The sequence below is a fragment of the Phyllobates terribilis genome, unplaced genomic scaffold, assembly GCF_046119375.1.
Source record: "Phyllobates terribilis strain yellow unplaced genomic scaffold, ASM4611937v1 Scaffold_538__1_contigs__length_1162401, whole genome shotgun sequence".
NCBI lineage: Eukaryota > Metazoa > Chordata > Amphibia > Anura > Dendrobatidae > Phyllobates > Phyllobates terribilis.
Window position 1 is genome coordinate 1,135,026 of NW_027363298.1, and position 27,377 is coordinate 1,162,402.

A 27,377-nucleotide genomic window follows, 5' to 3' on the forward strand; every position below is an offset into this window, starting at 1 on the left:
AGACATGTTGTCAACCTCTAGATCCCTTACATGCCTGCACTTTTCGGCTTGCTGCTGCTGCAATCCACGCGTTTTAGATCTGCATAACTCCACCTCTTTAAACACAGCACCTTCACCCCCTGCTGTTCCCACCCGCCTCAACACCGTTGGAAGGGAGGAGAACCAATTAAGGCGGGGGGTGGGGTGGAACGAGCAGCTGTCTACCCTTAGCAGGAGGGCTCCTGATTACATACCTCTCCTGCTGCTGCTGCTGCTGGCTGTCCAGCAGCAGACTGAAGGTGGCTGCTGCTGTGCACAGGTATATAAAGGCTCAGAGCCTATTATGACACGCGCAGCCAGCGTTCCATTGCCACATTCCATCTACTGCAGGCAGGATACCTGGCTGGCTGAATGTCGCTGAGAAGCTCACAGAGACCGCCATAAGCAACAGTTTAACAGAATGCCACAGACTAATCAACCAAACTTTTTGGGTTGGGTTCTCTTTTATAGTCTGCAGGCATTAAATGAAAGAAGTCAGTGTTCCAGCAGAAGGAGACAACGTTTCAGAAAAGGCATTGTAGCAAACCAAAAAAGAAATTTTAAGCGCAGCAGAGTAACCAGCGCACATACCTGTTAGCTCAGGTGAGTTTAAAAGGCTGCTGTTGATAACAAGGGCATTTGCTAAATAGATGGTGTGTGTGCAACAATATACTGAAAGGTCAATTATATTGTGCAGCTTATCTCACCACCTGTAGTTATTTAGGTGAAAGCTCCAAAATGCTTGCCTAATATGTCTGTTTATCCAAAAGGAAGTAAAAAGGGAGAGCTAGAAAGATAGCATTGCATCACATTACATGGCAATGCAATGCACAGTTGCTGAAGTTGAACCAAAATGAGCTTGTAATCTGGCTTCTGCAACTTTGAACATGAAAAATCCAATGAGGAGAAGAAAAGCAAAGCCAAAGAGTCCATCCCAAAATCCGACAAACAAGCAAAATGAACAAAAAACATTGAATTCAATTCTTTCTGATTTTAGAAACTGCATTAAAGAAGGGGTGCACCGGTCCTGGAGATACTGCAATACCAGGTCAATGCGTGGAGTGGACAGAGCAAGCTCTTTTTCCATCTCCCTGTTCTAAAAATCCATTTAATATATGGTCCCCAGATAGGGGACGTATCAGATATTAAACTGATAAGAACAGATACTACACTTGATCTTAGCCAAAAGGCCGAGAAGCGATAACCAGAATTGGTTTCAAACTACGGAGCCACCCAAGGATCCTGAAAAGTCCATTTGTGGAGATGAGCTCCTGGACTCCCGTTAAGAAGACATGTTGTCAACCTCTAGATCCCTTACATGCCTGCACTTTTCGGCTTGCTGCTGCTGCAATCCATGCGTTTTAGATCTGCATAACTCCACCTCTTTAAACACAGCACCTTCACCCCCTGCTGTTCCCACCCGCCTCAACACCGTTGGAAGGGAGGAGAACCAATTAAGGCGGGGGGTGGGGTGGAACGAGCAGCTGTCTACCCTTAGCAGGAGGGCTCCTGATTACATACCTCTCCTGCTGCTGCTGCTGGCTGTCCAGCAGCAGACTGAAGGTGGCTGCTGCTGTGCACAGGTATATAAAGGCTCAGAGCCTATTATGACACGCGCAGCCAGCGTTCCATTGCCACATTCCATCTACTGCAGGCAGGATACCTGGCTGGCTGAATGTCGCTGAGAAGCTCACAGAGACCGCCATAAGCAACAGTTTAACAGAATGCCACAGACTAATCAACCAAACTTTTTGGGTTGGGTTCTCTTTTATAGTCTGCAGGCATTAAATGAAAGAAGTCAGTGTTCCAGCAGAAGGAGACAACGTTTCAGAAAAGGCATTGTAGCAAACCAAAAAAGAAATTTTAAGCGCAGCAGAGTAACCAGCGCACATACCTGTTAGCTCAGGTGAGTTTAAAAGGCTGCTGTTGATAACAAGGGCATTTGCTAAATAGATGGTGTGTGTGCAACAATATACTGAAAGGTCAATTATATTGTGCAGCTTATCTCACCACCTGTAGTTATTTAGGTGAAAGCTCCAAAATGCTTGCCTAATATGTCTGTTTATCCAAAAGGAAGTAAAAAGGGAGAGCTAGAAAGATAGCATTGCATCACATTACATGGCAATGCAATGCACAGTTGCTGAAGTTGAACCAAAATGAGCTTGTAATCTGGCTTCTGCAACTTTGAACATGAAAAATCCAATGAGGAGAAGAAAAGCAAAGCCAAAGAGTCCATCCCAAAATCCGACAAACAAGCAAAATGAACAAAAAACATTGAATTCAATTCTTTCTGATTTTAGAAACTGCATTAAAGAAGGGGTGCACCGGTCCTGGAGATACTGCAATACCAGGTCAATGCGTGGAGTGGACAGAGCAAGCTCTTTTTCCATCTCCCTGTTCTAAAAATCCATTTAATATATGGTCCCCAGATAGGGGACGTATCAGATATTAAACTGATAAGAACAGATACTACACTTGATCTTAGCCAAAAGGCCGAGAAGCGATAACCAGAATTGGTTTCAAACTACGGAGCCACCCAAGGATCCTGAAAAGTCCATTTGTGGAGATGAGCTCCTGGACTCCCGTTAAGAAGACATGTTGTCAACCTCTAGATCCCTTACATGCCTGCACTTTTCGGCTTGCTGCTGCTGCAATCCACGCGTTTTAGATCTGCATAACTCCACCTCTTTAAACACAGCACCTTCACCCCCTGCTGTTCCCACCCGCCTCAACACCGTTGGAAGGGAGGAGAACCAATTAAGGCGGGGGGTGGGGTGGAACGAGCAGCTGTCTACCCTTAGCAGGAGGGCTCCTGATTACATACCTCTCCTGCTGCTGCTGCTGCTGGCTGTCCAGCAGCAGACTGAAGGTGGCTGCTGCTGTGCACAGGTATATAAAGGCTCAGAGCCTATTATGACACGCGCAGCCAGCGTTCCATTGCCACATTCCATCTACTGCAGGCAGGATACATGGCTGGCTGAATGTCGCTGAGAAGCTCACAGAGACCGCCATAAGCAACAGTTTAACAGAATGCCACAGACTAATCAACCAAACTTTTTGGGTTGGGTTCTCTTTTATAGTCTGCAGGCATTAAATGAAAGAAGTCAGTGTTCCAGCAGAAGGAGACAACGTTTCAGAAAAGGCATTGTAGCAAACCAAAAAAGAAATTTTAAGCGCAGCAGAGTAACCAGCGCACATACCTGTTAGCTCAGGTGAGGTTAAAAGGCTGCTGTTGATAACAAGGGCATTTGCTAAATAGATGGTGTGTGTGCAACAATATACTGAAAGGTCAATTATATTGTGCAGCTTATCTCACCACCTGTAGTTATTTAGGTGAAAGCTCCAAAATGCTTGCCTAATATGTCTGTTTATCCAAAAGGAAGTAAAAAGGGAGAGCTAGAAAGATAGCATTGCATCACATTACATGGCAATGCAATGCACAGTTGCTGAAGTTGAACCAAAATGAGCTTGTAATCTGGCTTCTGCAACTTTGAACATGAAAAATCCAATGAGGAGAAGAAAAGCAAAGCCAAAGAGTCCATCCCAAAATCCGACAAACAAGCAAAATGAACAAAAAACATTGAATTCAATTCTTTCTGATTTTAGAAACTGCATTAAAGAAGGGGTGCACCGGTCCTGGAGATACTGCAATACCAGGTCAATGCGTGGAGTGGACAGAGCAAGCTCTTTTTCCATCTCCCTGTTCTAAAAATCCATTTAATATATGGTCCCCAGATAGGGGACGTATCAGATATTAAACTGATAAGAACAGATACTACACTTGATCTTAGCCAAAAGGCCGAGAAGCGATAACCAGAATTGGTTTCAAACTACGGAGCCACCCAAGGATCCTGAAAAGTCCATTTGTGGAGATGAGCTCCTGGACTCCCGTTAAGAAGACATGTTGTCAACCTCTAGATCCCTTACATGCCTGCACTTTTCGGCTTGCTGCTGCTGCAATCCACGCGTTTTAGATCTGCATAACTCCACCTCTTTAAACACAGCACCTTCACCCCCTGCTGTTCCCACCCGCCTCAAAACCGTTGGAAGGGAGGAGAACCAATTAAGGCGGGGGGTGGGGTGGAACGAGCAGCTGTCTACCCTTAGCAGGAGGGCTCCTGATTACATACCTCTCCTGCTGCTGCTGCTGGCTGTCCAGCAGCAGACTGAAGGTGGCTGCTGCTGTGCACAGGTATATAAAGGCTCAGAGCCTATTATAACACGCGCAGCCAGCGTTCCATTGCCACATTCCATCTACTGCAGGCAGGATACCTGGCTGGCTGAATGTCGCTGAGAAGCTCACAGAGACCGCCATAAGCAACAGTTTAACAGAATGCCACAGACTAATCAACCAAACTTTTTGGGTTGGGTTCTCTTTTATAGTCTGCAGGCATTAAATGAAAGAAGTCAGTGTTCCAGCAGAAGGAGACAACGTTTCAGAAAAGGCATTGTAGCAAACCAAAAAAGAAATTTTAAGCGCAGCAGAGTAACCAGCGCACATACCTGTTAGCTCAGGTGAGTTTAAAAGGCTGCTGTTGATAACAAGGGCATTTGCTAAATAGATGGTGTGTGTGCAACAATATACTGAAAGGTCAATTATATTGTGCAGCTTATCTCACCACCTGTAGTTATTTAGGTGAAAGCTCCAAAATGCTTGCCTAATATGTCTGTTTATCCAAAAGGAAGTAAAAAGGGAGAGCTAGAAAGATAGCATTGCATCACATTACATGGCAATGCAATGCACAGTTGCTGAAGTTGAACCAAAATGAGCTTGTAATCTGGCTTCTGCAACTTTGAACATGAAAAATCCAATGAGGAGAAGAAAAGCAAAGCCAAAGAGTCCATCCCAAAATCCGACAAACAAGCAAAATGAACAAAAAACATTGAATTCAATTCTTTCTGATTTTAGAAACTGCATTAAAGAAGGGGTGCACCGGTCCTGGAGATACTGCAATACCAGGTCAATGCGTGGAGTGGACAGAGCAAGCTCTTTTTCCATCTCCCTGTTCTAAAAATCCATTTAATATATGGTCCCCAGATAGGGGACGTATCAGATATTAAACTGATAAGAACAGATACTACACTTGATCTTAGCCAAAAGGCCGAGAAGCGATAACCAGAATTGGTTTCAAACTACGGAGCCACCCAAGGATCCTGAAAAGTCCATTTGTGGAGATGAGCTCCTGGACTCCCGTTAAGAAGACATGTTGTCAACCTCTAGATCCCTTACATGCCTGCACTTTTCGGCTTGCTGCTGCTGCAATCCACGCGTTTTAGATCTGCATAACTCCACCTCTTTAAACACAGCACCTTCACCCCCTGCTGTTCCCACCCGCCTCAACACCGTTGGAAGGGAGGAGAACCAATTAAGGCGGGGGGTGGGGTGGAACGAGCAGCTGTCTACCCTTAGCAGGAGGGCTCCTGATTACATACCTCTCCTGCTGCTGCTGCTGCTGGCTGTCCAGCAGCAGACTGAAGGTGGCTGCTGCTGTGCACAGGTATATAAAGGCTCAGAGCCTATTATGACACGCGCAGCCAGCGTTCCATTGCCACATTCCATCTACTGCAGGCAGGATACCTGGCTGGCTGAATGTCGCTGAGAAGCTCACAGAGACCGCCATAAGCAACAGTTTAACAGAATGCCACAGACTAATCAACCAAACTTTTTGGGTTGGGTTCTCTTTTATAGTCTGCAGGCATTAAATGAAAGAAGTCAGTGTTCCAGCAGAAGGAGACAACGTTTCAGAAAAGGCATTGTAGCAAACCAAAAAAGAAATTTTAAGCGCAGCAGAGTAACCAGCGCACATACCTGTTAGCTCAGGTGAGTTTAAAAGGCTGCTGTTGATAACAAGGGCATTTGCTAAATAGATGGTGTGTGTGCAACAATATACTGAAAGGTCAATTATATTGTGCAGCTTATCTCACCACCTGTAGTTATTTAGGTGAAAGCTCCAAAATGCTTGCCTAATATGTCTGTTTATCCAAAAGGAAGTAAAAAGGGAGAGCTAGAAAGATAGCATTGCATCACATTACATGGCAATGCAATGCACAGTTGCTGAAGTTGAACCAAAATGAGCTTGTAATCTGGCTTCTGCAACTTTGAACATGAAAAATCCAATGAGGAGAAGAAAAGCAAAGCCAAAGAGTCCATCCCAAAATCCGACAAACAAGCAAAATGAACAAAAAACATTGAATTCAATTCTTTCTGATTTTAGAAACTGCATTAAAGAAGGGGTGCACCGGTCCTGGAGATACTGCAATACCAGGTCAATGCGTGGAGTGGACAGAGCAAGCTCTTTTTCCATCTCCCTGTTCTAAAAATCCATTTAATATATGGTCCCCAGATAGGGGACGTATCAGATATTAAACTGATAAGAACAGATACTACACTTGATCTTAGCCAAAAGGCCGAGAAGCGATAACCAGAATTGGTTTCAAACTACGGAGCCACCCAAGGATCCTGAAAAGTCCATTTGTGGAGATGAGCTCCTGGACTCCCGTTAAGAAGACATGTTGTCAACCTCTAGATCCCTTACATGCCTGCACTTTTCGGCTTGCTGCTGCTGCAATCCACGCGTTTTAGATCTGCATAACTCCACCTCTTTAAACACAGCACCTTCATCCCCTGCTGTTCCCACCCGCCTCAACACCGTTGGAAGGGAGGAGAACCAATTAAGGCGGGGGGTGGGGTGGAACGAGCAGCTGTCTACCCTTAGCAGGAGGGCTCCTGATTACATACCTCTCCTGCTGCTGCTGCTGGCTGTCCAGCAGCAGACTGAAGGTGGCTGCTGCTGTGCACAGGTATATAAAGGCTCAGAGCCTATTATGACACGCGCAGCCAGCGTTCCATTGCCACATTCCATCTACTGCAGGCAGGATACCTGGCTGGCTGAATGTCGCTGAGAAGCTCACAGAGACCGCCATAAGCAACAGTTTAACAGAATGCCACAGACTAATCAACCAAACTTTTTGGGTTGGGTTCTCTTTTATAGTCTGCAGGCATTAAATGAAAGAAGTCAGTGTTCCAGCAGAAGGAGACAACGTTTCAGAAAAGGCATTGTAGCAAACCAAAAAAGAAATTTTAAGCGCAGCAGAGTAACCAGCGCACATACCTGTTAGCTCAGGTGAGTTTAAAAGGCTGCTGTTGATAACAAGGGCATTTGCTAAATAGATGGTGTGTGTGCAACAATATACTGAAAGGTCAATTATATTGTGCAGCTTATCTCACCACCTGTAGTTATTTAGGTGAAAGCTCCAAAATGCTTGCCTAATATGTCTGTTTATCCAAAAGGAAGTAAAAAGGGAGAGCTAGAAAGATAGCATTGCATCACATTACATGGCAATGCAATGCACAGTTGCTGAAGTTGAACCAAAATGAGCTTGTAATCTGGCTTCTGCAACTTTGAACATGAAAAATCCAATGAGGAGAAGAAAAGCAAAGCCAAAGAGTCCATCCCAAAATCCGACAAACAAGCAAAATGAACAAAAAACATTGAATTCAATTCTTTCTGATTTTAGAAACTGCATTAAAGAAGGGGTGCACCGGTCCTGGAGATACTGCAATACCAGGTCAATGCGTGGAGTGGACAGAGCAAGCTCTTTTTCCATCTCCCTGTTCTAAAAATCCATTTAATATATGGTCCCCAGATAGGGGACGTATCAGATATTAAACTGATAAGAACAGATACTACACTTGATCTTAGCCAAAAGGCCGAGAAGCGATAACCAGAATTGGTTTCAAACTACGGAGCCACCCAAGGATCCTGAAAAGTCCATTTGTGGAGATGAGCTCCTGGACTCCCGTTAAGAAGACATGTTGTCAACCTCTAGATCCCTTACATGCCTGCACTTTTCGGCTTGCTGCTGCTGCAATCCACGCGTTTTAGATCTGCATAACTCCACCTCTTTAAACACAGCACCTTCACCCCCTGCTGTTCCCACCCGCCTCAACACCGTTGGAAGGGAGGAGAACCAATTAAGGCGGGGGGTGGGGTGGAACGAGCAGCTGTCTACCCTTAGCAGGAGGGCTCCTGATTACATACCTCTCCTGCTGCTGCTGCTGCTGGCTGTCCAGCAGCAGACTGAAGGTGGCTGCTGCTGTGCACAGGTATATAAAGGCTCAGAGCCTATTATGACACGCGCAGCCAGCGTTCCATTGCCACATTCCATCTACTGCAGGCAGGATACCTGGCTGGCTGAATGTCGCTGAGAAGCTCACAGAGACCGCCATAAGCAACAGTTTAACAGAATGCCACAGACTAATCAACCAAACTTTTTGGGTTGGGTTCTCTTTTATAGTCTGCAGGCATTAAATGAAAGAAGTCAGTGTTCCAGCAGAAGGAGACAACGTTTCAGAAAAGGCATTGTAGCAAACCAAAAAAGAAATTTTTAAGCGCAGCAGAGTAACCAGCGCACAAACCTGTTAGCTCAGGTGAGTTTAAAAGGCTGCTGTTGATAACAAGGGCATTTGCTAAATAGATGGTGTGTGTGCAACAATATACTGAAAGGTCAATTATATTGTGCAGCTTATCTCACCACCTGTAGTTATTTAGGTGAAAGCTCCAAAATGCTTGCCTAATATGTCTGTTTATCCAAAAGGAAGTAAAAAGGGAGAGCTAGAAAGATAGCATTGCATCACATTACATGGCAATGCAATGCACAGTTGCTGAAGTTGAACCAAAATGAGCTTGTAATCTGGCTTCTGCAACTTTGAACATGAAAAATCCAATGAGGAGAAGAAAAGCAAAGCCAAAGAGTCCATCCCAAAATCGACAAACAAGCAAAATGAACAAAAAACATTGAATTCAATTCTTTCTGATTTTAGAAACTGCATTAAAGAAGGGGTGCACCGGTCCTGGAGATACTGCAATACCAGGTCAATGCGTGGAGTGGACAGAGCAAGCTCTTTTTCCATCTCCCTGTTCTAAAAATCCATTTAATATATGGTCCCCAGATAGGGGACGTATCAGATATTAAACTGATAAGAACAGATACTACACTTGATCTTAGCCAAAAGGCCGAGAAGCGATAACCAGAATTGGTTTCAAACTACGGAGCCACCCAAGGATCCTGAAAAGTCCATTTGTGGAGATGAGCTCCTGGACTCCCGTTAAGAAGACATGTTGTCAACCTCTAGATCCCTTACATGCCTGCACTTTTCGGCTTGCTGCTGCTGCAATCCACGCGTTTTAGATCTGCATAACTCCACCTCTTTAAACACAGCACCTTCATCCCCTGCTGTTCCCACCCGCCTCAACACCGTTGGAAGGGAGGAGAACCAATTAAGGCGGGGGGTGGGGTGGAACGAGCAGCTGTCTACCCTTAGCAGGAGGGCTCCTGATTACATACCTCTCCTGCTGCTGCTGCTGGCTGTCCAGCAGCAGACTGAAGGTGGCTGCTGCTGTGCACAGGTATATAAAGGCTCAGAGCCTATTATGACACGCGCAGCCAGCGTTCCATTGCCACATTCCATCTACTGCAGGCAGGATACCTGGCTGGCTGAATGTCGCTGAGAAGCTCACAGAGACCGCCATAAGCAACAGTTTAACAGAATGCCACAGACTAATCAACCAAACTTTTTGGGTTGGGTTCTCTTTTATAGTCTGCAGGCATTAAATGAAAGAAGTCAGTGTTCCAGCAGAAGGAGACAACGTTTCAGAAAAGGCATTGTAGCAAACCAAAAAAGAAATTTTAAGCGCAGCAGAGTAACCAGCGCACATACCTGTTAGCTCAGGTGAGTTTAAAAGGCTGCTGTTGATAACAAGGGCATTTGCTAAATAGATGGTGTGTGTGCAACAATATACTGAAAGGTCAATTATATTGTGCAGCTTATCTCACCACCTGTAGTTATTTAGGTGAAAGCTCCAAAATGCTTGCCTAATATGTCTGTTTATCCAAAAGGAAGTAAAAAGGGAGAGCTAGAAAGATAGCATTGCATCACATTACATGGCAATGCAATGCACAGTTGCTGAAGTTGAACCAAAATGAGCTTGTAATCTGGCTTCTGCAACTTTGAACATGAAAAATCCAATGAGGAGAAGAAAAGCAAAGCCAAAGAGTCCATCCCAAAATCCGACAAACAAGCAAAATGAACAAAAAACATTGAATTCAATTCTTTCTGATTTTAGAAACTGCATTAAAGAAGGGGTGCACCGGTCCTGGAGATACTGCAATACCAGGTCAATGCGTGGAGTGGACAGAGCAAGCTCTTTTTCCATCTCCCTGTTCTAAAAATCCATTTAATATATGGTCCCCAGATAGGGGACGTATCAGATATTAAACTGATAAGAACAGATACTACACTTGATCTTAGCCAAAAGGCCGAGAAGCGATAACCAGAATTGGTTTCAAACTACGGAGCCACCCAAGGATCCTGAAAAGTCCATTTGTGGAGATGAGCTCCTGGACTCCCGTTAAGAAGACATGTTGTCAACCTCTAGATCCCTTACATGCCTGCACTTTTCGGCTTGCTGCTGCTGCAATCCACGCGTTTTAGATCTGCATAACTCCACCTCTTTAAACACAGCACCTTCACCCCCTGCTGTTCCCACCCGCCTCAACACCGTTGGAAGGGAGGAGAACCAATTAAGGCGGGGGGTGGGGTGGAACGAGCAGCTGTCTACCCTTAGCAGGAGGGCTCCTGATTACATACCTCTCCTGCTGCTGCTGCTGCTGGCTGTCCAGCAGCAGACTGAAGGTGGCTGCTGCTGTGCACAGGTATATAAAGGCTCAGAGCCTATTATGACACGCGCAGCCAGCGTTCCATTGCCACATTCCATCTACTGCAGGCAGGATACCTGGCTGGCTGAATGTCGCTGAGAAGCTCACAGAGACCGCCATAAGCAACAGTTTAACAGAATGCCACAGACTAATCAACCAAACTTTTTGGGTTGGGTTCTCTTTTATAGTCTGCAGGCATTAAATGAAAGAAGTCAGTGTTCCAGCAGAAGGAGACAACGTTTCAGAAAAGGCATTGTAGCAAACCAAAAAAGAAATTTTAAGCGCAGCAGAGTAACCAGCGCACATACCTGTTAGCTCAGGTGAGTTTAAAAGGCTGCTGTTGATAACAAGGGCATTTGCTAAATAGATGGTGTGTGTGCAACAATATACTGAAAGGTCAATTATATTGTGCAGCTTATCTCACCACCTGTAGTTATTTAGGTGAAAGCTCCAAAATGCTTGCCTAATATGTCTGTTTATCCAAAAGGAAGTAAAAAGGGAGAGCTAGAAAGATAGCATTGCATCACATTACATGGCAATGCAATGCACAGTTGCTGAAGTTGAACCAAAATGAGCTTGTAATCTGGCTTCTGCAACTTTGAACATGAAAAATCCAATGAGGAGAAGAAAAGCAAAGCCAAAGAGTCCATCCCAAAATCCGACAAACAAGCAAAATGAACAAAAAACATTGAATTCAATTCTTTCTGATTTTAGAAACTGCATTAAAGAAGGGGTGCACCGGTCCTGGAGATACTGCAATACCAGGTCAATGCGTGGAGTGGACAGAGCAAGCTCTTTTTCCATCTCCCTGTTCTAAAAATCCATTTAATATATGGTCCCCAGATAGGGGACGTATCAGATATTAAACTGATAAGAACAGATACTACACTTGATCTTAGCCAAAAGGCCGAGAAGCGATAACCAGAATTGGTTTCAAACTACGGAGCCACCCAAGGATCCTGAAAAGTCCATTTGTGGAGATGAGCTCCTGGACTCCCGTTAAGAAGACATGTTGTCAACCTCTAGATCCCTTACATGCCTGCACTTTTCGGCTTGCTGCTGCTGCAATCCACGCGTTTTAGATCTGCATAACTCCACCTCTTTAAACACAGCACCTTCACCCCCTGCTGTTCCCACCCGCCTCAACACCGTTGGAAGGGAGGAGAACCAATTAAGGCGGGGGGTGGGGTGGAACGAGCAGCTGTCTACCCTTAGCAGGAGGGCTCCTGATTACATACCTCTCCTGCTGCTGCTGCTGCTGGCTGTCCAGCAGCAGACTGAAGGTGGCTGCTGCTGTGCACAGGTATATAAAGGCTCAGAGCCTATTATGACACGCGCAGCCAGCGTTCCATTGCCACATTCCATCTACTGCAGGCAGGATACCTGGCTGGCTGAATGTCGCTGAGAAGCTCACAGAGACCGCCATAAGCAACAGTTTAACAGAATGCCACAGACTAATCAACCAAACTTTTTGGGTTGGGTTCTCTTTTATAGTCTGCAGGCATTAAATGAAAGAAGTCAGTGTTCCAGCAGAAGGAGACAACGTTTCAGAAAAGGCATTGTAGCAAACCAAAAAAGAAATTTTAAGCGCAGCAGAGTAACCAGCGCACATACCTGTTAGCTCAGGTGAGTTTAAAAGGCTGCTGTTGATAACAAGGGCATTTGCTAAATAGATGGTGTGTGTGCAACAATATACTGAAAGGTCAATTATATTGTGCAGCTTATCTCACCACCTGTAGTTATTTAGGTGAAAGCTCCAAAATGCTTGCCTAATATGTCTGTTTATCCAAAAGGAAGTAAAAAGGGAGAGCTAGAAAGATAGCATTGCATCACATTACATGGCAATGCAATGCACAGTTGCTGAAGTTGAACCAAAATGAGCTTGTAATCTGGCTTCTGCAACTTTGAACATGAAAAATCCAATGAGGAGAAGAAAAGCAAAGCCAAAGAGTCCATCCCAAAATCCGACAAACAAGCAAAATGAACAAAAAACATTGAATTCAATTCTTTCTGATTTTAGAAACTGCATTAAAGAAGGGGTGCACCGGTCCTGGAGATACTGCAATACCAGGTCAATGCGTGGAGTGGACAGAGCAAGCTCTTTTTCCATCTCCCTGTTCTAAAAATCCATTTAATATATGGTCCCCAGATAGGGGACGTATCAGATATTAAACTGATAAGAACAGATACTACACTTGATCTTAGCCAAAAGGCCGAGAAGCGATAACCAGAATTGGTTTCAAACTACGGAGCCACCCAAGGATCCTGAAAAGTCCATTTGTGGAGATGAGCTCCTGGACTCCCGTTAAGAAGACATGTTGTCAACCTCTAGATCCCTTACATGCCTGCACTTTTCGGCTTGCTGCTGCTGCAATCCACGCGTTTTAGATCTGCATAACTCCACCTCTTTAAACACAGCACCTTCACCCCCTGCTGTTCCCACCCGCCTCAACACCGTTGGAAGGGAGGAGAACCAATTAAGGCGGGGGGTGGGGTGGAACGAGCAGCTGTCTACCCTTAGCAGGAGGGCTCCTGATTACATACCTCTCCTGCTGCTGCTGCTGCTGGCTGTCCAGCAGCAGACTGAAGGTGGCTGCTGCTGTGCACAGGTATATAAAGGCTCAGAGCCTATTATGACACGCGCAGCCAGCGTTCCATTGCCACATTCCATCTACTGCAGGCAGGATACCTGGCTGGCTGAATGTCGCTGAGAAGCTCACAGAGACCGCCATAAGCAACAGTTTAACAGAATGCCACAGACTAATCAACCAAACTTTTTGGGTTGGGTTCTCTTTTATAGTCTGCAGGCATTAAATGAAAGAAGTCAGTGTTCCAGCAGAAGGAGACAACGTTTCAGAAAAGGCATTGTAGCAAACCAAAAAAGAAATTTTAAGCGCAGCAGAGTAACCAGCGCACATACCTGTTAGCTCAGGTGAGTTTAAAAGGCTGCTGTTGATAACAAGGGCATTTGCTAAATAGATGGTGTGTGTGCAACAATATACTGAAAGGTCAATTATATTGTGCAGCTTATCTCACCACCTGTAGTTATTTAGGTGAAAGCTCCAAAATGCTTGCCTAATATGTCTGTTTATCCAAAAGGAAGTAAAAAGGGAGAGCTAGAAAGATAGCATTGCATCACATTACATGGCAATGCAATGCACAGTTGCTGAAGTTGAACCAAAATGAGCTTGTAATCTGGCTTCTGCAACTTTGAACATGAAAAATCCAATGAGGAGAAGAAAAGCAAAGCCAAAGAGTCCATCCCAAAATCCGACAAACAAGCAAAATGAACAAAAAACATTGAATTCAATTCTTTCTGATTTTAGAAACTGCATTAAAGAAGGGGTGCACCGGTCCTGGAGATACTGCAATACCAGGTCAATGCGTGGAGTGGACAGAGCAAGCTCTTTTTCCATCTCCCTGTTCTAAAAATCCATTTAATATATGGTCCCCAGATAGGGGACGTATCAGATATTAAACTGATAAGAACAGATACTACACTTGATCTTAGCCAAAAGGCCGAGAAGCGATAACCAGAATTGGTTTCAAACTACGGAGCCACCCAAGGATCCTGAAAAGTCCATTTGTGGAGATGAGCTCCTGGACTCCCGTTAAGAAGACATGTTGTCAACCTCTAGATCCCTTACATGCCTGCACTTTTCGGCTTGCTGCTGCTGCAATCCACGCGTTTTAGATCTGCATAACTCCACCTCTTTAAACACAGCACCTTCACCCCCTGCTGTTCCCACCCGCCTCAACACCGTTGGAAGGGAGGAGAACCAATTAAGGCGGGGGGTGGGGTGGAACGAGCAGCTGTCTACCCTTAGCAGGAGGGCTCCTGATTACATACCTCTCCTGCTGCTGCTGCTGCTGGCTGTCCAGCAGCAGACTGAAGGTGGCTGCTGCTGTGCACAGGTATATAAAGGCTCAGAGCCTATTATGACACGCGCAGCCAGCGTTCCATTGCCACATTCCATCTACTGCAGGCAGGATACCTGGCTGGCTGAATGTCGCTGAGAAGCTCACAGAGACCGCCATAAGCAACAGTTTAACAGAATGCCACAGACTAATCAACCAAACTTTTTGGGTTGGGTTCTCTTTTATAGTCTGCAGGCATTAAATGAAAGAAGTCAGTGTTCCAGCAGAAGGAGACAACGTTTCAGAAAAGGCATTGTAGCAAACCAAAAAAGAAATTTTAAGCGCAGCAGAGTAACCAGCGCACATACCTGTTAGCTCAGGTGAGTTTAAAAGGCTGCTGTTGATAACAAGGGCATTTGCTAAATAGATGGTGTGTGTGCAACAATATACTGAAAGGTCAATTATATTGTGCAGCTTATCTCACCACCTGTAGTTATTTAGGTGAAAGCTCCAAAATGCTTGCCTAATATGTCTGTTTATCCAAAAGGAAGTAAAAAGGGAGAGCTAGAAAGATAGCATTGCATCACATTACATGGCAATGCAATGCACAGTTGCTGAAGTTGAACCAAAATGAGCTTGTAATCTGGCTTCTGCAACTTTGAACATGAAAAATCCAATGAGGAGAAGAAAAGCAAAGCCAAAGAGTCCATCCCAAAATCCGACAAACAAGCAAAATGAACAAAAAACATTGAATTCAATTCTTTCTGATTTTAGAAACTGCATTAAAGAAGGGGTGCACCGGTCCTGGAGATACTGCAATACCAGGTCAATGCGTAGAGTGGACAGAGCAAGCTCTTTTTCCATCTCCCTGTTCTAAAAATCCATTTAATATATGGTCCCCAGATAGGGGACGTATCAGATATTAAACTGATAAGAACAGATACTACACTTGATCTTAGCCAAAAGGCCGAGAAGCGATAACCAGAATTGGTTTCAAACTACGGAGCCACCCAAGGATCCTGAAAAGTCCATTTGTGGAGATGAGCTCCTGGACTCCCGTTAAGAAGACATGTTGTCAACCTCTAGATCCCTTACATGCCTGCACTTTTCGGCTTGCTGCTGCTGCAATCCACGCGTTTTAGATCTGCATAACTCCACCTCTTTAAACACAGCACCTTCACCCCCTGCTGTTCCCACCCGCCTCAACACCGTTGGAAGGGAGGAGAACCAATTAAGGCGGGGGGTGGGGTGGAACGAGCAGCTGTCTACCCTTAGCAGGAGGGCTCCTGATTACATACCTCTCCTGCTGCTGCTGCTGCTGGCTGTCCAGCAGCAGACTGAAGGTGGCTGCTGCTGTGCACAGGTATATAAAGGCTCAGAGCCTATTATGACACGCGCAGCCAGCGTTCCATTGCCACATTCCATCTACTGCAGGCAGGATACCTGGCTGGCTGAATGTCGCTGAGAAGCTCACAGAGACCGCCATAAGCAACAGTTTAACAGAATGCCACAGACTAATCAACCAAACTTTTTGGGTTGGGTTCTCTTTTATAGTCTGCAGGCATTAAATGAAAGAAGTCAGTGTTCCAGCAGAAGGAGACAACGTTTCAGAAAAGGCATTGTAGCAAACCAAAAAAGAAATTTTAAGCGCAGCAGAGTAACCAGCGCACATACCTGTTAGCTCAGGTGAGTTTAAAAGGCTGCTGTTGATAACAAGGGCATTTGCTAAATAGATGGTGTGTGTGCAACAATATACTGAAAGGTCAATTATATTGTGCAGCTTATCTCACCACCTGTAGTTATTTAGGTGAAAGCTCCAAAATGCTTGCCTAATATGTCTGTTTATCCAAAAGGAAGTAAAAAGGGAGAGCTAGAAAGATAGCATTGCATCACATTACATGGCAATGCAATGCACAGTTGCTGAAGTTGAACCAAAATGAGCTTGTAATCTGGCTTCTGCAACTTTGAACATGAAAAATCCAATGAGGAGAAGAAAAGCAAAGCCAAAGAGTCCATCCCAAAATCCGACAAACAAGCAAAATGAACAAAAAACATTGAATTCAATTCTTTCTGATTTTAGAAACTGCATTAAAGAAGGGGTGCACCGGTCCTGGAGATACTGCAATACCAGGTCAATGCGTGGAGTGGACAGAGCAAGCTCTTTTTCCATCTCCCTGTTCTAAAAATCCATTTAATATATGGTCCCCAGATAGGGGACGTATCAGATATTAAACTGATAAGAACAGATACTACACTTGATCTTAGCCAAAAGGCCGAGAAGCGATAACCAGAATTGGTTTCAAACTACGGAGCCACCCAAGGATCCTGAAAAGTCCATTTGTGGAGATGAGCTCCTGGACTCCCGTTAAGAAGACATGTTGTCAACCTCTAGATCCCTTACATGCCTGCACTTTTCGGCTTGCTGCTGCTGCAATCCACGCGTTTTAGATCTGCATAACTCCACCTCTTTAAACACAGCACCTTCACCCCCTGCTGTTCCCACCCGCCTCAACACCGTTGGAAGGGAGGAGAACCAATTAAGGCGGGGGGTGGGGTGGAACGAGCAGCTGTCTACCCTTAGCAGGAGGGCTCCTGATTACATACCTCTCCTGCTGCTGCTGCTGCTGGCTGTCCAGCAGCAGACTGAAGGTGGCTGCTGCTGTGCACAGGTATATAAAGGCTCAGAGCCTATTATGACACGCGCAGCCAGCGTTCCATTGCCACATTCCATCTACTGCAGGCAGGATACCTGGCTGGCTGAATGTCGCTGAGAAGCTCACAGAGACCGCCATAAGCAACAGTTTAACAGAATGCCACAGACTAATCAACCAAACTTTTTGGGTTGGGTTCTCTTTTATAGTCTGCAGGCATTAAATGAAAGAAGTCAGTGTTCCAGCAGAAGGAGACAACGTTTCAGAAAAGGCATTGTAGCAAACCAAAAAAGAAATTTTAAGCGCAGCAGAGTAACCAGCGCACATACCTGTTAGCTCAGGTGAGTTTAAAAGGCTGCTGTTGATAACAAGGGCATTTGCTAAATAGATGGTGTGTGTGCAACAATATACTGAAAGGTCAATTATATTGTGCAGCTTATCTCACCACCTGTAGTTATTTAGGTGAAAGCTCCAAAATGCTTGCCTAATATGTCTGTTTATCCAAAAGGAAGTAAAAAGGGAGAGCTAGAAAGATAGCATTGCATCACATTACATGGCAATGCAATGCACAGTTGCTGAAGTTGAACCAAAATGAGCTTGTAATCTGGCTTCTGCAACTTTGAACATGAAAAATCCAATGAGGAGAAGAAAAGCAAAGCCAAAGAGTCCATCCCAAAATCCGACAAACAAGCAAAATGAACAAAAAACATTGAATTCAATTCTTTCTGATTTTAGAAACTGCATTAAAGAAGGGGTGCACCGGTCCTGGAGATACTGCAATACCAGGTCAATGCGTGGAGTGGACAGAGCAAGCTCTTTTTCCATCTCCCTGTTCTAAAAATCCATTTAATATATGGTCCCCAGATAGGGGACGTATCAGATATTAAACTGATAAGAACAGATACTACACTTGATCTTAGCCAAAAGGCCGAGAAGCGATAACCAGAATTGGTTTCAAACTACGGAGCCACCCAAGGATCCTGAAAAGTCCATTTGTGGAGATGAGCTCCTGGACTCCCGTTAAGAAGACATGTTGTCAACCTCTAGATCCCTTACATGCCTGCACTTTTCGGCTTGCTGCTGCTGCAATCCACGCGTTTTAGATCTGCATAACTCCACCTCTTTAAACACAGCACCTTCACCCCCTGCTGTTCCCACCCGCCTCAACACCGTTGGAAGGGAGGAGAACCAATTAAGGCGGGGGGTGGGGTGGAACGAGCAGCTGTCTACCCTTAGCAGGAGGGCTCCTGATTACATACCTCTCCTGCTGCTGCTGCTGCTGGCTGTCCAGCAGCAGACTGAAGGTGGCTGCTGCTGTGCACAGGTATATAAAGGCTCAGAGCCTATTATGACACGCGCAGCCAGCGTTCCATTGCCACATTCCATCTACTGCAGGCAGGATACCTGGCTGGCTGAATGTCGCTGAGAAGCTCACAGAGACCGCCATAAGCAACAGTTTAACAGAATGCCACAGACTAATCAACCAAACTTTTTGGGTTGGGTTCTCTTTTATAGTCTGCAGGCATTAAATGAAAGAAGTCAGTGTTCCAGCAGAAGGAGACAACGTTTCAGAAAAGGCATTGTAGCAAACCAAAAAAGAAATTTTAAGCGCAGCAGAGTAACCAGCGCACATACCTGTTAGCTCAGGTGAGTTTAAAAGGCTGCTGTTGATAACAAGGGCATTTGCTAAATAGATGGTGTGTGTGCAACAATATACTGAAAGGTCAATTATATTGTGCAGCTTATCTCACCACCTGTAGTTATTTAGGTGAAAGCTCCAAAATGCTTGCCTAATATGTCTGTTTATCCAAAAGGAAGTAAAAAGGGAGAGCTAGAAAGATAGCATTGCATCACATTACATGGCAATGCAATGCACAGTTGCTGAAGTTGAACCAAAATGAGCTTGTAATCTGGCTTCTGCAACTTTGAACATGAAAAATCCAATGAGGAGAAGAAAAGCAAAGCCAAAGAGTCCATCCCAAAATCCGACAAACAAGCAAAATGAACAAAAAACATTGAATTCAATTCTTTCTGATTTTAGAAACTGCATTAAAGAAGGGGTGCACCGGTCCTGGAGATACTGCAATACCAGGTCAATGCGTGGAGTGGACAGAGCAAGCTCTTTTTCCATCTCCCTGTTCTAAAAATCCATTTAATATATGGTCCCCAGATAGGGGACGTATCAGATATTAAACTGATAAGAACAGATACTACACTTGATCTTAGCCAAAAGGCCGAGAAGCGATAACCAGAATTGGTTTCAAACTACGGAGCCACCCAAGGATCCTGAAAAGTCCATTTGTGGAGATGAGCTCCTGGACTCCCGTTAAGAAGACATGTTGTCAACCTCTAGATCCCTTACATGCCTGCACTTTTCGGCTTGCTGCTGCTGCAATCCACGCGTTTTAGATCTGCATAACTCCACCTCTTTAAACACAGCACCTTCACCCCCTGCTGTTCCCACCCGCCTCAACACCGTTGGAAGGGAGGAGAACCAATTAAGGCGGGGGGTGGGGTGGAACGAGCAGCTGTCTACCCTTAGCAGGAGGGCTCCTGATTACATACCTCTCCTGCTGCTGCTGCTGCTGGCTGTCCAGCAGCAGACTGAAGGTGGCTGCTGCTGTGCACAGGTATATAAAGGCTCAGAGCCTATTATGACACGCGCAGCCAGCGTTCCATTGCCACATTCCATCTACTGCAGGCAGGATACCTGGCTGGCTGAATGTCGCTGAGAAGCTCACAGAGACCGCCATAAGCAACAGTTTAACAGAATGCCACAGACTAATCAACCAAACTTTTTGGGTTGGGTTCTCTTTTATAGTCTGCAGGCATTAAATTAAAGAAGTCAGTGTTCCAGCAGAAGGAGACAACGTTTCAGAAAAGGCATTGTAGCAAACCAAAAAAGAAATTTTAAGCGCAGCAGAGTAACCAGCGCACATACCTGTTAGCTCAGGTGAGTTTAAAAGGCTGCTGTTGATAACAAGGGCATTTGCTAAATAGATGGTGTGTGTGCAACAATATACTGAAAGGTCAATTATATTGTGCAGCTTATCTCACCACCTGTAGTTATTTAGGTGAAAGCTCCAAAATGCTTGCCTAATATGTCTGTTTATCCAAAAGGAAGTAAAAAGGGAGAGCTAGAAAGATAGCATTGCATCACATTACATGGCAATGCAATGCACAGTTGCTGAAGTTGAACCAAAATGAGCTTGTAATCTGGCTTCTGCAACTTTGAACATGAAAAATCCAATGAGGAGAAGAAAAGCAAAGCCAAAGAGTCCATCCCAAAATCCGACAAACAAGCAAAATGAACAAAAAACATTGAATTCAATTCTTTCTGATTTTAGAAACTGCATTAAAGAAGGGGTGCACCGGTCCTGGAGATACTGCAATACCAGGTCAATGCGTGGAGTGGACAGAGCAAGCTCTTTTTCCATCTCCCTGTTCTAAAAATCCATTTAATATATGGTCCCCAGATAGGGGACGTATCAGATATTAAACTGATAAGAACAGATACTACACTTGATCTTAGCCAAAAGGCCGAGAAGCGATAACCAGAATTGGTTTCAAACTACGGAGCCACCCAAGGATCCTGAAAAGTCCATTTGTGGAGATGAGCTCCTGGACTCCCGTTAAGAAGACATGTTGTCAACCTCTAGATCCCTTACATGCCTGCACTTTTCGGCTTGCTGCTGCTGCAATCCACGCGTTTTAGATCTGCATAACTCCACCTTTTTAAACACAGCACCTTCACCCCCTGCTGTTCCCACCCGCCTCAACACCGTTGGAAGGGAGGAGAACCAATTAAGGCGGGGGGTGGGGTGGAACGAGCAGCTGTCTACCCTTAGCAGGAGGGCTCCTGATTACATACCTCTCCTGCTGCTGCTGCTGGCTGTCCAGCAGCAGACTGAAGGTGGCTGCTGCTGTGCACAGGTATATAAAGGCTCAGAGCCTATTATGACACGCGCAGCCAGCGTTCCATTGCCACATTCCATCTACTGCAGGCAGGATACCTGGCTGGCTGAATGTCGCTGAGAAGCTCACAGAGACCGCCATAAGCAACAGTTTAACAGAATGCCACAGACTAATCAACCAAACTTTTTGGGTTGGGTTCTCTTTTATAGTCTGCAGGCATTAAATGAAAGAAGTCAGTGTTCCAGCAGAAGGAGACAACGTTTCAGAAAAGGCATTGTAGCAAACCAAAAAAGAAATTTTAAGCGCAGCAGAGTAACCAGCGCACATACCTGTTAGCTCAGGTGAGTTTAAAAGGCTGCTGTTGATAACAAGGGCATTTGCTAAATAGATGGTGTGTGTGCAACAATATACTGAAAGGTCAATTATATTGTGCAGCTTATCTCACCACCTGTAGTTATTTAGGTGAAAGCTCCAAAATGCTTGCCTAATATGTCTGTTTATCCAAAAGGAAGTAAAAAGGGAGAGCTAGAAAGATAGCATTGCATCACATTACATGGCAATGCAATGCACAGTTGCTGAAGTTGAACCAAAATGAGCTTGTAATCTGGCTTCTGCAACTTTGAACATGAAAAATCCAATGAGGAGAAGAAAAGCAAAGCCAAAGAGTCCATCCCAAAATCCGACAAACAAGCAAAATGAACAAAAAACATTGAATTCAATTCTTTCTGATTTTAGAAACTGCATTAAAGAAGGGGTGCACCGGTCCTGGAGATACTGCAATACCAGGTCAATGCGTGGAGTGGACAGAGCAAGCTCTTTTTCCATCTCCCTGTTCTAAAAATCCATTTAATATATGGTCCCCAGATAGGGGACGTATCAGATATTAAACTGATAAGAACAGATACTACACTTGATCTTAGCCAAAAGGCCGAGAAGCGATAACCAGAATTGGTTTCAAACTACGGAGCCACCCAAGGATCCTGAAAAGTCCATTTGTGGAGATGAGCTCCTGGACTCCCGTTAAGAAGACATGTTGTCAACCTCTAGATCCCTTACATGCCTGCACTTTTCGGCTTGCTGCTGCTGCAATCCACGCGTTTTAGATCTGCATAACTCCACCTCTTTAAACACAGCACCTTCACCCCCTGCTATTCCCACCCGCCTCAACACCGTTGGAAGGGAGGAGAACCAATTAAGGCGGGGGGTGGGGTGGAACGAGCAGCTGTCTACCCTTAGCAGGAGGGCTCCTGATTACATACCTCTCCTGCTGCTGCTGCTGCTGGCTGTCCAGCAGCAGACTGAAGGTGGCTGCTGCTGTGCACAGGTATATAAAGGCTCAGAGCCTATTATGACACGCGCAGCCAGCGTTCCATTGCCACATTCCATCTACTGCAGGCAGGATACCTGGCTGACTGAATGTCGCTGAGAAGCTCACAGAGACCGCCATAAGCAACAGTTTAACAGAATGCCACAGACTAATCAACCAAACTTTTTGGGTTGGGTTCTCTTTTATAGTCTGCAGGCATTAAATGAAAGAAGTCAGTGTTCCAGCAGAAGGAGACAACGTTTCAGAAAAGGCATTGTAGCAAACCAAAAAAGAAATTTTAAGCGCAGCAGAGTAACCAGCGCACATACCTGTTAGCTCAGGTGAGTTTAAAAGGCTGCTGTTGATAACAAGGGCATTTGCTAAATAGATGGTGTGTGTGCAACAATATACTGAAAGGTCAATTATATTGTGCAGCTTATCTCACCACCTGTAGTTATTTAGGTGAAAGCTCCAAAATGCTTGCCTAATATGTCTGTTTATCCAAAAGGAAGTAAAAAGGGAGAGCTAGAAAGATAGCATTGCATCACATTACATGGCAATGCAATGCACAGTTGCTGAAGTTGAACCAAAATGAGCTTGTAATCTGGCTTCTGCAACTTTGAACATGAAAAATCCAATGAGGAGAAGAAAAGCAAAGCCAAAGAGTCCATCCCAAAATCCGACAAACAAGCAAAATGAACAAAAAACATTGAATTCAATTCTTTCTGATTTTAGAAACTGCATTAAAGAAGGGGTGCACCGGTCCTGGAGATACTGCAATACCAGGTCAATGCATGGAGTGGACAGAGCAAGCTCTTTTTCCATCTCCCTGTTCTAAAAATCCATTTAATATATGGTCCCCAGATAGGGGACGTATCAGATATTAAACTGATAAGAACAGATACTACACTTGATCTTAGCCAAAAGGCCGAGAAGCGATAACCAGAATTGGTTTCAAACTACGGAGCCACCCAAGGATCCTGAAAAGTCCATTTGTGGAGATGAGCTCCTGGACTCCCGTTAAGAAGACATGTTGTCAACCTCTAGATCCCTTACATGCCTGCACTTTTCGGCTTGCTGCTGCTGCAATCCACGCGTTTTAGATCTGCATAACTCCACCTCTTTAAACACAGCACCTTCACCCCCTGCTGTTCCCACCCGCCTCAACACCGTTGGAAGGGAGGAGAACCAATTAAGGCGGGGGGTGGGGTGGAACGAGCAGCTGTCTACCCTTAGCAGGAGGGCTCCTGATTACATACCTCTCCTGCTGCTGCTGCTGGCTGTCCAGCAGCAGACTGAAGGTGGCTGCTGCTGTGCACAGGTATATAAAGGCTCAGAGCCTATTATGACACGCGCAGCCAGCGTTCCATTGCCACATTCCATCTACTGCAGGCAGGATACCTGGCTGGCTGAATGTCGCTGAGAAGCTCACAGAGACCGCCATAAGCAACAGTTTAACAGAATGCCACAGACTAATCAACCAAACTTTTTGGGTTGGGTTCTCTTTTATAGTCTGCAGGCATTAAATGAAAGAAGTCAGTGTTCCAGCAGAAGGAGACAACGTTTCAGAAAAGGCATTGTAGCAAACCAAAAAAGAAATTTTAAGCGCAGCAGAGTAACCAGCGCACATACCTGTTAGCTCAGGTGAGTTTAAAAGGCTGCTGTTGATAACAAGGGCATTTGCTAAATAGATGGTGTGTGTGCAACAATATACTGAAAGGTCAATTATATTGTGCAGCTTATCTCACCACCTGTAGTTATTTAGGTGAAAGCTCCAAAATGCTTGCCTAATATGTCTGTTTATCCAAAAGGAAGTAAAAAGGGAGAGCTAGAAAGATAGCATTGCATCACATTCCATGGCAATGCAATGCACAGTTGCTGAAGTTGAACCAAAATGAGCTTGTAATCTGGCTTCTGCAACTTTGAACATGAAAAATCCAATGAGGAGAAGAAAAGCAAAGCCAAAGAGTCCATCCCAAAATCCGACAAACAAGCAAAATGAACAAAAAACATTGAATTCAATTCTTTCTGATTTTAGAAACTGCATTAAAGAAGGGGTGCACCGGTCCTGGAGATACTGCAATACCAGGTCAATGCGTGGAGTGGACAGAGCAAGCTCTTTTTCCATCTCCCTGTTCTAAAAATCCATTTAATATATGGTCCCCAGATAGGGGACGTATCAGATATTAAACTGATAAGAACAGATACTACACTTGATCTTAGCCAAAAGGCCGAGAAGCGATAACCAGAATTGGTTTCAAACTACGGAGCCACCCAAGGATCCTGAAAAGTCCATTTGTGGAGATGAGCTCCTGGACTCCCGTTAAGAAGACATGTTGTCAACCTCTAGATCCCTTACATGCCTGCACTTTTCGGCTTGCTGCTGCTGCAATCCACGCGTTTTAGATCTGCATAACTCCACCTCTTTAAACACAGCACCTTCACCCCCTGCTGTTCCCACCCGCCTCAACACCGTTGGAAGGGAGGAGAACCAATTAAGGCGGGGGGTGGGGTGGAACGAGCAGCTGTCTACCCTTAGCAGGAGGGCTCCTGATTACATACCTCTCCTGCTGCTGCTGCTGCTGGCTGTCCAGCAGCAGACTGAAGGTGGCTGCTGCTGTGCACAGGTATATAAAGGCTCAGAGCCTATTATGACACGCGCAGCCAGCGTTCCATTGCCACATTCCATCTACTGCAGGCAGGATACCTGGCTGGCTGAATGTCGCTGAGAAGCTCACAGAGACCGCCATAAGCAACAGTTTAACAGAATGCCACAGACTAATCAACCAAACTTTTTGGGTTGGGTTCTCTTTTATAGTCTGCAGGCATTAAATGAAAGAAGTCAGTGTTCCAGCAGAAGGAGACAACGTTTCAGAAAAGGCATTGTAGCAAACCAAAAAAGAAATTTTAAGCGCAGCAGAGTAACCAGCGCACATACCTGTTAGCTCAGGTGAGTTTAAAAGGCTGCTGTTGATAACAAGGGGATTTGCTAAATAGATGGTGTGTGTGCAACAATATACTGAAAGGTCAATTATATTGTGCAGCTTATCTCACCACCTGTAGTTATTTAGGTGAAAGCTCCAAAATGCTTGCCTAATATGTCTGTTTATCCAAAAGGAAGTAAAAAGGGAGAGCTAGAAAGATAGCATTGCATCACATTACATGGCAATGCAATGCACAGTTGCTGAAGTTGAACCAAAATGAGCTTGTAATCTGGCTTCTGCAACTTTGAACATGAAAAATCCAATGAGGAGAAGAAAAGCAAAGCCAAAGAGTCCATCCCAAAATCCGACAAACAAGCAAAATGAACAAAAAACATTGAATTCAATTCTTTCTGATTTTAGAAACTGCATTAAAGAAGGGGTGCACCGGTCCTGGAGATACTGCAATACCAGGTCAATGCGTGGAGTGGACAGAGCAAGCTCTTTTTCCATCTCCCTGTTCTAAAAATCCATTTAATATATGGTCCCCAGATAGGGGACGTATCAGATATTAAACTGATAAGAACAGATACTACACTTGATCTTAGCCAAAAGGCCGAGAAGCGATAACCAGAATTGGTTTCAAACTACGGAGCCACCCAAGGATCCTGAAAAGTCCATTTGTGGAGATGAGCTCCTGGACTCCCGTTAAGAAGACATGTTGTCAACCTCTAGATCCCTTACATGCCTGCACTTTTCGGCTTGCTGCTGCTGCAATCCACGCGTTTTAGATCTGCATAACTCCACCTCTTTAAACACAGCACCTTCACCCCCTGCTGTTCCCACCCGCCTCAACACCGTTGGAAGGGAGGAGAACCAATTAAGGCGGGGGGTGGGGTGGAACGAGCAGCTGTCTACCCTTAGCAGGAGGGCTCCTGATTACATACCTCTCCTGCTGCTGCTGCTGCTGGCTGTCCAGCAGCAGACTGAAGGTGGCTGCTGCTGTGCACAGGTATATAAAGGCTCAGAGCCTATTATGACACGCGCAGCCAGCGTTCCATTGCCACATTCCATCTACTGCAGGCAGGATACCTGGCTGGCTGAATGTCGCTGAGAAGCTCACAGAGACCGCCATAAGCAACAGTTTAACAGAATGCCACAGACTAATCAACCAAACTTTTTGGGTTGGGTTCTCTTTTATAGTCTGCAGGCATTAAATGAAAGAAGTCAGTGTTCCAGCAGAAGGAGACAACGTTTCAGAAAAGGCATTGTAGCAAACCAAAAAAGAAATTTTAAGCGCAGCAGAGTAACCAGCGCACATACCTGTTAGCTCAGGTGAGTTTAAAAGGCTGCTGTTGATAACAAGGGCATTTGCTAAATAGATGGTGTGTGTGCAACAATATACTGAAAGGTCAATTATATTGTGCAGCTTATCTCACCACCTGTAGTTATTTAGGTGAAAGCTCCAAAATGCTTGCCTAATATGTCTGTTTATCCAAAAGGAAGTAAAAAGGGAGAGCTAGAAAGATAGCATTGCATCACATTACATGGCAATGCAATGCACAGTTGCTGAAGTTGAACCAAAATGAGCTTGTAATCTGGCTTCTGCAACTTTGAACATGAAAAATCCAATGAGGAGAAGAAAAGCAAAGCCAAAGAGTCCATCCCAAAATCCGACAAACAAGCAAAATGAACAAAAAACATTGAATTCAATTCTTTCTGATTTTAGAAACTGCATTAAAGAAGGGGTGCACCGGTCCTGGAGATACTGCAATACCAGGTCAATGCGTGGAGTGGACAGAGCAAGCTCTTTTTCCATCTCCCTGTTCTAAAAATCCATTTAATATATGGTCCCCAGATAGGGGACGTATCAGATATTAAACTGATAAGAACAGATACTACACTTGATCTTAGCCAAAAGGCCGAGAAGCGATAACCAGAATTGGTTTCAAACTACGGAGCCACCCAAGGATCCTGAAAAGTCCATTT

General features: G+C 44.9%; 21 non-coding genes across 21 annotated transcripts; all 21 read right to left on the reverse strand.

Moving 5' to 3' along the window:
* Window positions 1–1,029: 1,029 nt before the first annotated feature.
* LOC141231652 (U2 spliceosomal RNA) lies at window positions 1,030–1,220 on the reverse strand. Its single transcript, XR_012297964.1, has one exon. It is a non-coding gene; the product is annotated as a U2 spliceosomal RNA (small nuclear RNA).
* A 1,112-nt stretch (window positions 1,221–2,332) lies between these two features.
* Window positions 2,333–2,523, reverse strand: LOC141231653 (U2 spliceosomal RNA). Its single transcript, XR_012297965.1, has one exon. It is a non-coding gene; the product is annotated as a U2 spliceosomal RNA (small nuclear RNA).
* A 1,115-nt stretch (window positions 2,524–3,638) lies between these two features.
* LOC141231654 (U2 spliceosomal RNA) lies at window positions 3,639–3,829 on the reverse strand. Its single transcript, XR_012297966.1, has one exon. It is a non-coding gene; the product is annotated as a U2 spliceosomal RNA (small nuclear RNA).
* Window positions 3,830–4,941: 1,112 nt separating this feature from the next.
* LOC141231655 (U2 spliceosomal RNA) lies at window positions 4,942–5,132 on the reverse strand. The gene has a single exon (XR_012297967.1). It is a non-coding gene; the product is annotated as a U2 spliceosomal RNA (small nuclear RNA).
* Window positions 5,133–6,247: 1,115 nt separating this feature from the next.
* Window positions 6,248–6,438, reverse strand: LOC141231656 (U2 spliceosomal RNA). The gene has a single exon (XR_012297968.1). It is a non-coding gene; the product is annotated as a U2 spliceosomal RNA (small nuclear RNA).
* A 1,112-nt stretch (window positions 6,439–7,550) lies between these two features.
* Window positions 7,551–7,741, reverse strand: LOC141231657 (U2 spliceosomal RNA). Its single transcript, XR_012297969.1, has one exon. It is a non-coding gene; the product is annotated as a U2 spliceosomal RNA (small nuclear RNA).
* Window positions 7,742–8,856: 1,115 nt separating this feature from the next.
* On the reverse strand, window positions 8,857–9,047 carry LOC141231659 (U2 spliceosomal RNA). The gene has a single exon (XR_012297971.1). It is a non-coding gene; the product is annotated as a U2 spliceosomal RNA (small nuclear RNA).
* A 1,112-nt stretch (window positions 9,048–10,159) lies between these two features.
* On the reverse strand, window positions 10,160–10,350 carry LOC141231660 (U2 spliceosomal RNA). The gene has a single exon (XR_012297972.1). It is a non-coding gene; the product is annotated as a U2 spliceosomal RNA (small nuclear RNA).
* Window positions 10,351–11,465: 1,115 nt separating this feature from the next.
* LOC141231661 (U2 spliceosomal RNA) lies at window positions 11,466–11,656 on the reverse strand. Its single transcript, XR_012297973.1, has one exon. It is a non-coding gene; the product is annotated as a U2 spliceosomal RNA (small nuclear RNA).
* A 1,115-nt stretch (window positions 11,657–12,771) lies between these two features.
* LOC141231662 (U2 spliceosomal RNA) lies at window positions 12,772–12,962 on the reverse strand. The gene has a single exon (XR_012297974.1). It is a non-coding gene; the product is annotated as a U2 spliceosomal RNA (small nuclear RNA).
* Window positions 12,963–14,077: 1,115 nt separating this feature from the next.
* On the reverse strand, window positions 14,078–14,268 carry LOC141231663 (U2 spliceosomal RNA). Its single transcript, XR_012297975.1, has one exon. It is a non-coding gene; the product is annotated as a U2 spliceosomal RNA (small nuclear RNA).
* Window positions 14,269–15,383: 1,115 nt separating this feature from the next.
* Window positions 15,384–15,574, reverse strand: LOC141231732 (U2 spliceosomal RNA). The gene has a single exon (XR_012298043.1). It is a non-coding gene; the product is annotated as a U2 spliceosomal RNA (small nuclear RNA).
* Window positions 15,575–16,689: 1,115 nt separating this feature from the next.
* LOC141231664 (U2 spliceosomal RNA) lies at window positions 16,690–16,880 on the reverse strand. The gene has a single exon (XR_012297976.1). It is a non-coding gene; the product is annotated as a U2 spliceosomal RNA (small nuclear RNA).
* A 1,115-nt stretch (window positions 16,881–17,995) lies between these two features.
* LOC141231665 (U2 spliceosomal RNA) lies at window positions 17,996–18,186 on the reverse strand. Its single transcript, XR_012297977.1, has one exon. It is a non-coding gene; the product is annotated as a U2 spliceosomal RNA (small nuclear RNA).
* Window positions 18,187–19,301: 1,115 nt separating this feature from the next.
* LOC141231666 (U2 spliceosomal RNA) lies at window positions 19,302–19,492 on the reverse strand. The gene has a single exon (XR_012297978.1). It is a non-coding gene; the product is annotated as a U2 spliceosomal RNA (small nuclear RNA).
* A 1,115-nt stretch (window positions 19,493–20,607) lies between these two features.
* Window positions 20,608–20,798, reverse strand: LOC141231667 (U2 spliceosomal RNA). Its single transcript, XR_012297979.1, has one exon. It is a non-coding gene; the product is annotated as a U2 spliceosomal RNA (small nuclear RNA).
* Window positions 20,799–21,910: 1,112 nt separating this feature from the next.
* LOC141231668 (U2 spliceosomal RNA) lies at window positions 21,911–22,101 on the reverse strand. The gene has a single exon (XR_012297980.1). It is a non-coding gene; the product is annotated as a U2 spliceosomal RNA (small nuclear RNA).
* Window positions 22,102–23,216: 1,115 nt separating this feature from the next.
* LOC141231699 (U2 spliceosomal RNA) lies at window positions 23,217–23,407 on the reverse strand. Its single transcript, XR_012298010.1, has one exon. It is a non-coding gene; the product is annotated as a U2 spliceosomal RNA (small nuclear RNA).
* A 1,112-nt stretch (window positions 23,408–24,519) lies between these two features.
* LOC141231670 (U2 spliceosomal RNA) lies at window positions 24,520–24,710 on the reverse strand. Its single transcript, XR_012297982.1, has one exon. It is a non-coding gene; the product is annotated as a U2 spliceosomal RNA (small nuclear RNA).
* A 1,115-nt stretch (window positions 24,711–25,825) lies between these two features.
* On the reverse strand, window positions 25,826–26,016 carry LOC141231671 (U2 spliceosomal RNA). Its single transcript, XR_012297983.1, has one exon. It is a non-coding gene; the product is annotated as a U2 spliceosomal RNA (small nuclear RNA).
* Window positions 26,017–27,131: 1,115 nt separating this feature from the next.
* Window positions 27,132–27,322, reverse strand: LOC141231672 (U2 spliceosomal RNA). Its single transcript, XR_012297984.1, has one exon. It is a non-coding gene; the product is annotated as a U2 spliceosomal RNA (small nuclear RNA).
* Window positions 27,323–27,377: the final 55 nt, after the last annotated feature.